At 48.0% G+C, this 12,044-nt stretch overlaps 1 protein-coding gene across 5 annotated transcripts in view; it reads right to left on the reverse strand.

The window, feature by feature from the left end:
• The window catches only part of LOC104501204 (muscleblind-like protein 3), a 55,883-nt gene that overhangs the window by 42,659 nt on the left and 1,180 nt on the right, over positions 1 to 12,044 (reverse strand). The gene's annotated exons all lie outside the window — the stretch shown is intronic.

The following is a 12,044-nucleotide window of genomic DNA, read 5'->3' on the forward strand; positions in this document are numbered from 1 at the left end:
TGAAAATCCCCTTAATTCAATCTGTGCTTTATCACACAAGGCCACAGCAGGGGATTTTTTGTCTGTGGGAATACAAATACTCATCGATGCTACAGCTCAGGGTCCTGCTCCGATTACCACCCAAACACAGAACGAGGCGGTCCCAGCCTGAAGAGTTTTCAGTCTGAATATACCAGACTTGGTGGAAAAAGCCCAGGTAGCCGGGGGAAGCCTCAGCAACACCAGGACTGCATGCCAGCCACTCTACGCTGGATTGTTGAAGCTGCAGAGCTGCAGCTGTGGATGCCCTTGATGCTTTCTGAGCTCCTGCCTCTCAGCAGCAGGCAAGCTGCCCTTCCCATCTCTGCATCGCTAGCTAAAAGCAATCCTGCCCATTTGCCTCAGCCCTCAAGGGACTTTTTCCCCCCTTTCAACTCTCCCAGCTGTGGCACAGGAGCAGTTTGAGTGGGCTCCAGTGACAGAAGCATGACGTGGAGCTGGCAGGAAGGCTGTGCTGGTGCTGCAGGGTAATCCACACCCTTCTGCGCCAGCCAGCAGATGCTGATAAAGCTGACAGTGATGGGTGGCAGGGGTCCTTAATGCATCCCCGAGCTCCCTTGTCCTCCAGCAGAGTGCTCTGGGGAGTTGCTCTGCACCTCCCCACCGCCACCACCACCTCCTTCCCTAGCTCAGTGAAGGTTCCAAACACCCCTTTCCTGCTTTTATCAACCCTGACAGCTCTTCTGCTCCAAGCATCTCTGAGTCACTCAGCCTGCTTGCCTTGCTCTAGCTCTCATCCTGCAGCATGCCATGGAGGCTTTATAGGCAACACGACTGACACAGCAGGGAGCCAAAGTCTGCAGAGAGATAACCAGGATGATTACTTCATCTGCAAAGGTACCAGATGCACCGAGAAATAAAAATGACTGCTGAAGCAACAGAAGAAGCAGAGAGCAAGAGACTTCAAGGATTGTCTTGTTCAGTCCCTGCCTAGACACCACAACTAGGAGAGGACAGGGGAGTTGCAGGAGGGGCTCTGGGACAAAAAAGCCTGGAGGCTGAGGAGGAAACAGCAGAAAAGAGAAACAAGGCATAAGACTGCAACTCCTGTGCCATGGGAGCAAGATTTGGAAGGGCTCAGGCAGAAAGCACCAGATGCACCTTTAACACATTTTCCTACTGCATTTGGGAAGGAGCGACGTGCCCTCCAAAGACAACTCTCTGTCTTGGAAATCCACTGTTTTGTGAAATAAGATTCCCCCATGGGGAAGGAAAGCAGTTTCCTTCCTACGGCTGACCTTGAACACCTCTGCCATATCTGGATGACCTTCTAAGCCTTCCTTGAAAGCTCACCTATGTTTCCAGCTTTCAACTCCCTGCTGCCCTGGCTGCCCAAGTACTGCTGCATGCACTGAAATGTCCCGGTATCTGCAGCACCATGTGGAAGGGACCCTGGGAGCAGAGCCCAAGCACTGCACACAGCACAATGTTGCACGAACCGCCCAAGCAGGATCAAGCATCACTTAACGGCAAGAAAGCAGGCTTTACTCACGCTCTGATCCTTCAGGAGCTGAAAGCAAGAGGAAGAAACGCCGGTCGGCGGGATCGGCCAGCGCAGCTGGGATTACATGCTGAGGTTTTGTTTTCAAACTTTGCTCAGTTGTTCTGGGGCTCTTTAAGGGCCTAATCTCCGTGTGACTCTCTTCAGCACCAGCCATGCCCCTACGGATAACAGGGGCTTAGGGAAGCACGGCTGCACTCTCAGGCAAGCTGGCTGCAGCTCTGCCAAGTCTGTGCTGCCCCACGGCATCTCCTCCACTCCAGCTAGATACTCCATGCTTTCTCAACTGCCCCTCTGAGAGCTGTTTTCTCTTCATAAGAACCCAGAACTACTCACAGCACCCCAGAGCTGCTCACTCAAAGCAGAAGTAAGGAGACAAATAGAGTTAAAGCAGCGCAGTTTGGGCTAATGGCTTAAATCCTCATCAAAACCTGGTGTGGGTACTGCTGGGCAGAGATGTGGGCATCACTGATGCAGCTCAGCTGATCCCAAAACCTCTGTCTGTAGCAGCTATTTTGGGGCTTTTTTTGATACCTGTATAGGAGAGACCAGCTAAAGTGTTGTATTAATCCAGAGTACGTTCAGGTAAGTGTGATCAGAGGCATGATAAAACTTGGTGCACACCACTGACCAGTCATCTGACTAGTGATACCATGTCATACCATACCCATTCTGCAGGACTAGCTAAACTGCTCCTGGTTCCCATTCTCAGGACTGTTAATTAAAGCAGAATTTGTCTCTACTTTTCAATGGTGGAGAGCTACTCAGCAAGGGATGGGGCCAGCAGCCCTGCAGCATCCCCCCAGCAGTCACACTGGGCTGGGTAGTGGGTCTTCCTCTCTACTGTGCAGCCAGATTAATATATAAAGCAGCTTGTTTTAAACATCCACATTCCACTGCTGTAACAGGAAAAACTTCTCCCTCAGAGCACAGGCTGCCACCTTTCAAACAAGGTCAGACACTGACCTCCTCCCCCACCACCAATGACCTTATTAGCACCGATCATGGTTCTAATAATATCCTGCATTGTAAGCAGGCCATCTGCTGCAACATTTCACTACAAACTTGGGGAATTGCTTGGTCTGAGTACGCTCACATCCCAGCAAGCTGATTCTCCCCTCTCAGGAATACGCACCTTTCTCTCAGCTTTAAGTTAAATATTGCAGAAAGGCACCTCCAGCTCCCAGCTTTCCAGCTCAGAGCTCACGCACACAGGAAATGGCACAGAGCCATGCCTAGGTGCTGGCTTCAGACAGAGGAGGTAAAAACACAGAGGTTAAAAATCCATCATTCCAGCATCACAGCCTCCAGCTTCTCTGACAGTGGGGACACCAAGTAACCAAGCCACTGAAACACAAAACCAAGGCCAAACACCAACCAGACGTTCAGAGAGTGGGGAGTAAAGCGCCAAGGTTCCTGAGAGCAGAAATCAGCACTACTTTGTGGCATGTGCTTTCTGCTGCATGGGCAGCGGAAAGATTTTGCTATTGTAACACATTAGATACAGTTAAGCTTCTATTACAGGAGAGGAGGCTTTCATAGCAGACAGGTAAGCTTGCAGAAGAACTAACCACGGTCGATAGCTGTTCATTTAGGAGGAGTCAGGGTTTGAAATGCTTACTCAGTTAGGACATCTGTCTAAAACACCCAGAGTCTAGTTACTACAGTAGCTCAGCTCCACTCAGCCTTCAAAGACATTTTCTTTGTACTGCTCCTGTGAGGTCAAAAAGAGTAATTAGGCACATTACAACACTTTAAAGCAATCTGCATCATCACAAGCTTTGCAACCTGGTTTTCCAAATCCTTGGCCTTTCCCATAATGAAAAGGCTATCATCAGACATGCCACAAGAGGCTACGTGGGGCACGGCAGTAGGTCAGTGCCTAGTTCTTTGCTCTTTTATGAACAGCAATAAAACAACATTAATAAGCCATAAATAAAACCTTGCCTGTATGGGGCAACATTCACACAAGTGCCTCAAAGCATTTATTTCAGTAACAACATAACAATATTTAGAGGGACAGATTTTCAAAGATCTCAGCTCCTCACTTGGAAATCTAACCACTTAGTTAAATGCTCTGAGGGAGATGTCAGACAATGGGCTCTCCAGAAAGCCTGGTACATCTCGTTTATATCTATTTTAAAGCTTCCAAACAGCTCAATTACATAAATACATATTACTGTGCCCTCCTTCAGATGGGTGAACAAGTGGCAGAAAGCTACTGTCAGCAAAGGGATTACATCAAACTGCTGCTGTGCTGCTGAAGAAATCCACTAACTTTGCATGCTTGTTCAGAGTCACTCTCCTCGAAGGCATCTTCCACCACCTTTCCCCGAGCTGGTTTCGCCAGGCTAATGCAATCATGCGCAGGAGAAGTAACTAGGTAGCTTCACTGACACAGCAGCTAGTCAGGACACCACGGCCAAGCATGGCTTCATGTTTTCAAGATTCCCCTTTGCCCTAAACACTCTCCAGGGATAGGGACTAGTAGGTTTGGAGCATCTCTTTGAATCTCAGTGTTAGTGACTGCTGTAGATCAGGGCTGGAGGATGTAAAGCTTGAACTTCCTTCCCCAGGTGGATCTGGCAGTGCCATGGCCTGCCACATGGCACCCACTGAGGTGCCAGAGCTGACTTTTAAAACACACACCGTTCTATGCTCTTTTTGCCATCTTCTCACAGCCAGCCATGCAAGGGTAAACACACATGTTGCTGCAGCTTGCTAGTCAGGCTTCAGCACCCCATCTCTCACCTCCCAGTGCAGAGGAAACCCCTGGGGCTGGCAGAGCACCACACTGCACATGGAGTGGGTCACAGGCAAAAAACTCTCCCAAACTGGGAAACCAAAGGTAGCAGAAGAAACAACCACAGGCAGTTCTCCCCCTTTGTAGAATGGCTAAGACCATTTTCCTCTCTCAAAACCTGATGCAACAGCTCACTTCAGCACAAGGAGCTCTTTGCTGCCCACACGAATTCTACAGAGCTTAAAATCAGGCTTAAGTATTTTGCAGAACTGGAACCTCAGTCTGGAGGGCTCTGCCCTTAAAAAAGGAAAGTAAGCCTTAGGAGCAGGAGGTGGCATGCCACAGCCCGTGCACCATTGCAATATGTCCATAAAAGGTTTCAAAATGTATCTGCTTAAGTGCACACAGCAGTTCAGAAGGGTTTAGAGTCACATCCCCAAAGAATTTCTCTCCTGCTTTTTTAGGCAAGTGTGAGTAGCAGTCAGCACTTTACCATCATCTTCCCAACCAGAAAACCAAGGTTACAATTGGTTGATATTAATAATGTAAATGCTGCTGAGGATGTAAATGTAAATGCTTGAGGATGGCGGTTTGCTCACGCCACAGGGAGAAGACCAGGGCAACATGAGCTGCAGACAGAAGCAGAGGCCCTTCATTGCCTGGGCTGGCTTGGTGAGGAGAGGCCAGGCTGGCAGGAAAACCCCACGCTGAATTTGCTTGGCCTCCCCAAAGAGGCTGGCCTCCAAAGTGAGGTCTCAGGACAAATTTGTGGCCACAGCCCTGCTTTCCACCACGTTCAATAGAAGATGCACACAAGTCTGAGGCCCAAGGATAATAAATTCGTTAGCTGCAGGAAGAAAGAAAAGGACAGTGGTCCTGTGCTTGCCCCTTGCACTGCAAGTGCCTCCCAATATGCCAGCCTCTTGAACCTGACCCAGGGACACCACACATGAGACTGGCACCCGTCAACATTGCTTAACAGCAAAGGCACCTGCTCCTATGCAGGCAAGCCCTCAGGAGATACGTGGGGTCAGAACGGACGCTGTTCTCCGTGTCCAGTAACAAAAGACCTTCAGAGGATACGTCTACAAACACAAGGCCAGACCTGGTGTTACTCTGTGACTGTGCAAGCCCCAAACAGGAGATCTGTTAAGCATCCTCCTGAGTCATCAAACCCCAGCTTCACCCCAGCAGGGGCTGCCCACCCCTCAGGCACTCCAGGAGGGCTTCCAAGACTCTTCCCTTACAGGTATCCATGGGAGGGCAGAAGAGTCCCAATGACTTCACCTTGCAGCACAAGCTGGGCACCAAAGACCCACCAAGGTTCCTCCCCACCAATGCTTTGATATTCGTGAGGCCAAAGCCACCCCGAGGGTGAGAAGACTGTGTGGGAGACTCCCACTCCTAGGCCTGGCTTCAGCATGCCACGCAACCGGCAGCAGAAGAGTCATGCTGACTTGTGACATCAAAGGAGTCAGATGTAGGACCATGCAAGAGATCCACAGGAGGTGGAAGAGGATGGTGGGAAAAGATGTATTACTTTCCACAGGAAAACACATCAGACGGGGAGAAAAGTGTTCCGAAGCGACTTTCACTCACTTTACCAGTATTAGCACACATTACTGAATGTGTTCACATTGACCAAGGCAGTACAACAGTCCTACAGCTTTAGATGGGAAAAGCAACACAGACGCTTAGATTTGCCAAGCACCCACTGCAAAGCAAACACCCCAAGTTATCTAATATCCATCTTCCACATGAGTATGAGTTTGAGGTCTGTTAAGCAGGCAAATCTGGCATATGAGGAACCCACGCTTTCAGGAGGAACTTGTCCAACCGTAATCAATTAAGAAAATGCGAACTCCAAGTATTTAACTACTACTACAAGTGTTGCACTGATAGCCCCTCCAGCTCTTATCTCCAGGAGAACCCTCTGTGTTGGGATAGGTCTCACTGTTTCCATCAGAGATACACAGTACTCCCAGGACTTCCTCTGCTCTTCCAGCAATGAGCTAAGAAGAGAGCACTCCTCCAGAGCAGCACCAGAACTAGACTATGCACCAGGAAACCTACGGACGTCCCACTTTTCTTGCCATGTTACGCCTGGACAACACCAGGTTTTACAAAGCACACATTTTTGGAAATGTAAAGGCTGAGATAAAGCGTTTCCTCTGAGGCTGCTCAGCTGCAGAAAGATCCAGTAGAGGTAAGGACAGTGCCAACCTCTTCTCCCTCCATAGCACACCTCAAAAATCACCTGCTTGCTTTAAAGCACAGACAAGGAATGCCTGCCAAGGACTCCACCTTACATCTTTACAAGTAGCTGGCAATGAATAAGACCTTCCTGCCCCTTGCTGTCTATTCTGTCCCTGCAGCAGAGTTACCAGATAAACAGCCTGTTTCCAGTTACACATGTTCATCAGCCAGCACCTCCACACAAAGTCAAGGGCAAGGGGACTTCAGCTCAGACCTGGACTGTGTATTCAGCATCTAAGGTGTTCTGTCCCTCCTGCTAGTCCTGCTGCAGGAACATGCAACAGAGAAGCAAGGGCAGCAACCTTTTAAACCACCAGAGCAACATTCACCAGTGCTCATCCCTCACGATTCAGCTGTCAAAAAGTCACGGATAAATGAAGTGAGGCTGCTGGAACATCAGAGACAGATGCCTATAGATAATGCTAAATAGATCAAACATGTTCTGCACAGACCTCTGTCCTACAGAAAGATCCGTTAGGCAGATTAAAGCAACAAAGCATGTATCTTTCTCTGGAAAGCTAAACGTGCCTAGGGAGGTCATACATCATCCAAGTAACCAGCCTGAACCCAGCAGAAATCATCTGCAGTCCAGCCAGCCGGGCAGGCCATGGAGACGCTCAGCCACAGGCACCGCCAGCTGTGCTCTCCACAGCACTGTCCATGCACCAAAGAACTTCTGGAGAAATATCAGAGCTGATACACAGCGTGTGCCAATTCAATTAAGCTTCGAAAACATGGACCGTGTTGTCACCCACAGACAAGACAGGATCAGACCTAAATATTTTTTTTCCCCATGAGTTCTCCTATTCTCCTTGAAGCACCTCTCTACTTCAAGAGAAATACAATAGCACATGCTCTTATAGATCGAGTCTAAATACATTTCCCCCACTTTCAGATGTTTGATTCAACACCTATAAAAAGCACTTATGATGTGCCATAAGACACACAAGCATCCAGACAAGGCAGAAAGCTGCTGCAGATCTACTTCTCATCACCAAACGCTGTTGCCACACAGCTAAGTGCCTTAAAGACCAACAGAAAAGTGAAGGTTTCTCACAAAGGTGATTTGGCTCAACTGTTCCTTTGGTTTATTTGCATCTCCATTACAGTAAGCTGAGACATGCAGTCAGAGTGTCTCCAAAAATATCTCTATGGCTTTGTTTGCTTTCTTCTTCCTCTGTAAAAGCATAACCATATGCTAAGCTTAGTGGGTGTTTTTAGCTGTTTTAGTTTGGAGTTTGTTTAAATTTAAAAAAAAAAAAATTGATTGCAAACCAATGTCTCAAATAATTCTGGTGAAGTCAGCATAAACCAGGTACAAATTAGCATAAAAACTATAAGGAACAGCCTCAGGTACACAAGCTTCAAGATCATCTGGTACGTTTATTGCCCAAGCACAGTGAACTTTTTAGCTTGCCATGCAACTCTGAATACTATTAACACATAATAACACTTCTTTTAGAAAACTGACAATTTCGACAAAACTTTTAACTTTTGAACTCCTGATTTTATGCCTGTTCTCAGACAACTTGCATTTTTATACCTAGAAAAGAACTGCTTTGAAACATGCAAGAGTTTAATGATCTTTTTTAAATTAGACCTCGCAGAGTCAAAATTCATACCCCTGAAATTTTCAGCATGCTATTTCTTGTCTTTCAGAATGCTTCTCAAAACTTTGATTTGCATACAGAAACATCTACATCCATAAAGCAAATTTAAAAAAAAAAAAACCAGCCCACACCTCACAAAGCTGGGCTTGTAGAAATTTTTTAAACATAAGTCCGTAGTGCAGATACCCAAAGTGTGAGCAGATCAAAGACACTATGAACACCTGGTGCGCATTACCTACATATTTTTATATATGTCCCTGTCTCCTAAGGCCCCATCTCTCAGCTTACTGCTCCATTAGTGTTTCTAGTGACCAAAGAAGATGCTTTTTTTCCTTCCTGACAGCTTTAGAAACAGAAGGACACAACTAACAATTTGCTGGCCAGGGAATTAAGAATCAGACAGGCTCATAACGCACCCAGCTGATCCAGTCTGAATAGGAAGGTTAATGACTTAAGGAGCACTTGCAGACAGCCCACCACAGCACCAGGACAAGTCTTTGTATGAACTGTCACAAGCCAGCAAACCACGTCCTGACCCTTGCAAAAAGGACCAGCTAAGCACGGGACCTTGCACACCAGGCCCAGGAAAGAAGCCAGTGAATGAACCCAAAGGCCATCTGGGCTTACAGCAATGACAGGACGCTTCTCTGCTTGGCTAGGAATATCTCAGAGGTGCCACAGCACCTGCCTCGGAGGTACTGCAGAGCACTGACCACTGCCCAGCAGCCCTTGTGGTCACTTCTGGAAGGGGGGTGGCCCAGCCGTGGCCGGCTCTTGTGCCTCTGCACTGCCCTCCACCAAGCCATGCAGTTTGCCCTTCCATTCACACACATTAATTCAGAAAAGACTGTTCCTCTAGAATAATGAGGGGGGAGGCACGAGAAGAGAGTGAGAGCTCTCTTGGCATCTGATTCAAATCTGTGAACAGCTTCTCGCAAGAAACTATTTTTAAGTTTCATATCAATCTGCTTGAGAAAGTTTCCTTCTGCTGCCTACAAATGTGCAAACTCCCCCTCTGAAGGGCCACAGCTCAGGACAGCAAGATCCAGCCCTGCACTTCCAACCTAATCAAGATCCGCTATTTCATGACCAAAGCACTGCACAAACACACACCGCTCCTGCAGAGCATGCTCTGCTGAGCCCCACACCCCAGCAACAGCGAAGCCACCCCACTACCTGCAGGAGTCCTTTGTGGTCTCCACAAGCTGAGAGGTAGCACAGGTTCACCCACGAACCAACCCTCACCGAGGCAGCCTGACTGCTTCTGGAATCAAACTGCTCTTACCACTGCCACAGAGACAGAACTGCTACATGCAATTGAGGAGGAAAAAAAAAGTGAGATGCAGTAAGCCTACAGATGCTGTATGTGACCTGACCAGCGAGGTGAAACCATTGTTTGCTGGGTTATCAGAAGTTCCTGTATGAAGGTATTGTTCAGGCTTAAGAGGTCTGTGAGAAAAAAAACAAGCAACAGCACTACACAATGGATGCAGATAAGCAACCTCTGAACAAAGCCCTGGGCGGCTGCAAGACAACGGGAAAACTTATTAGCTGCAAGCATCCTATATCCTGTCTCCAATAAAGCAACACAGATGTTCTGCTAATGCAGGGCATGAAAAGATGAAAAGAGCGCTAAGCAGCTATCGAACCCTCCACAGGAGAGAGGGTCAGTGTTCAACAGCTGCTGGAGGGCAACAGCCGCTAAGCACACAAAGACATCCACAGGACAGGCATGAAAAGCCTCTTCTTAACAGGTCTAAGAATGTAACATCGCTCTTGTCCCCAGTAAGGGAGGTCACCGTCCTGACCATGAGCCCCTTCACACCACTGCAAATGGCTTCGGAAGCCCAGCTCCTGCCCAAGAACAGGAAGACCACCGTGTGAGAGTTTGGTCACCAGGGCAGTTATCTCCCCTGGGAAATGCAGTGAACACACACACACACACAGAGGCTGCGGCGCTGGGGACTGCACCTCTCCAGGGCACAAGAGAACCAGGGCTCTGCCCAGCAAGAGCTACCAGATCCACGGGTCTGGAGGAAGTCATTGCTCCAGGACCCACTTCTTATCCGAGAGGTGAGGTGCAGAAACAGCCTCATTATCAGCTCTCGGCCAAGTGCTGTGCACAGTCTGACCTCTCCTCCTGGTGTACCTCCCCAAAGGCAGAGCTGTCAGCCCTCCACGAGGCTCTCCTCAGCCTGGAAAATCTGTTCCCTGGAAAATTCAGGCCACTTAACTAGCACATCCTGGGCATCTGCTACTGTGTCAAGAGGAAATTGCAACAAGAACATTATTTAACAGCCAGTTACAGGGGAACCACGCTGAGCTGTAGAAGACCATACCCTGCTCCTTTGGGATTTATTTTGCTTTCTCAGCATGGTATTCCCCCATCCTATTCCCCACTGCTGAAACAGCAGAAGGGCTTTCTCATTCCAGCGGGTGGGATGTCAACCCCAGCTGCCCATAGACTTTGCCTTGCACAGCCCCAGCTGTGCTGAGAAGGGCCAGCACAGAGAGCCTGGGCATGCTGCAGACACTGCACCGCAAATGGCACACGTGGAGAAGCGTCACCCACCAGGTGACACTGGACTACAGCACCGCTCAGAGCTGAGCCAGACTAGGTGGCTGCACTTGGGACACCTCCCTGGGACGCTGAAAATATCATGGAAGTTCTGCAAGGGGCATGGTACTACCCCACACAGCATGATAGGAGTCCTTTCAGTTCACAAATAAATGCTATAACCATATAAAAATATCTTTTAAAGTGTCTGCACTGCCACTGGCTACAATTCAGAGGTTTGAAGGGCATAGAGAACACGAATCTTTTTCCTCCTCCGATAAAAATATCTGTCGCTCCCAATCAGCAAACCAGCAACATAAACGAACATTTGAAAGTCACTATATGAGATTAAAAAGAGAAAAACTGAATGCAAATAGGAAGCTTGAGCTTCTTGGCAAAAGGAAATAGAAGCAAAAATATAAAGAAGCCACAAACAGTAATAAAATGGATAAATCCGTGTTAGACCAGATCCAGCCCCGGTCTGAACCTGTGCATACATAATTCCACCAGTTCTGTTACTCATTATGTTCATAAAAATAAACTCAAATCTTTTCAAGCAACAGTTGACGTTCCGGAGAAAACTTTCAAGCTTGTAAAATTTACCAGATTTCTTCTAGAAATTCCAAGAGGTTAATTACTCTTATCAAAACATTAAACATAACATCAAGAGTTCTCAAAAGCATCTCAGGGTTTTTACCATCCCATTTAAAACATCTTTGAGAAGCACCACTTTTGGGAAAAAGAAAAAAAAAAAGAAGAGGATGTTACTCTCCTGAGAAGCACGTGAAGCACCCCAAAGGAGAGATGCCTACTTCCCCCCGCCCTGAGTCCCCCGTCTGGACTCGGACCCCCTGCATTTGGTAAATTTTGGAAGTCACCCTGGAGCTCCAACAGCCATACGCTGACTGCAAAATCATCCCTGCAAGGATGAACACTAACAAAAAGGCTCAGCTGTGACTCGGACAGGCCTAGCAGAGGCATCATGCTGGCACATCCCTTGCAGAAGCATTTTCCCAGCGCCGGTTTTTGTGGGAGCGCTGCTCTCCAAATATTTTGGCTATTCCTCATCTACAGCACAGCATTAGAGTGCATCTGTAGCTCCGTCTCCAGGAAATACACAGAGAGCTGATTCATTATCTTAAAATGCTGCCTTCGTTTCTGCTCATTAAAAGCACATTTCAGATCCCTCTGCCGAATGTGCAGCCGCTGTGCTCTGGACACAAATTAAAGCACCGGGTTTCAATTCTCTGCTCTTCTCATTCCAGTTTCATCTGCTGCCCACAACGTGCATTCTCCATTTCGAGGACAGCTACATCAGACCGAGCTGCCATCGGGAAC

The sequence above is a fragment of the Buceros rhinoceros genome, unplaced genomic scaffold, assembly GCF_000710305.1.
Source record: "Buceros rhinoceros silvestris isolate BGI_N320 unplaced genomic scaffold, ASM71030v1 scaffold12521, whole genome shotgun sequence".
NCBI classification, from domain to species: Eukaryota; Metazoa; Chordata; class Aves; order Bucerotiformes; family Bucerotidae; genus Buceros; species Buceros rhinoceros.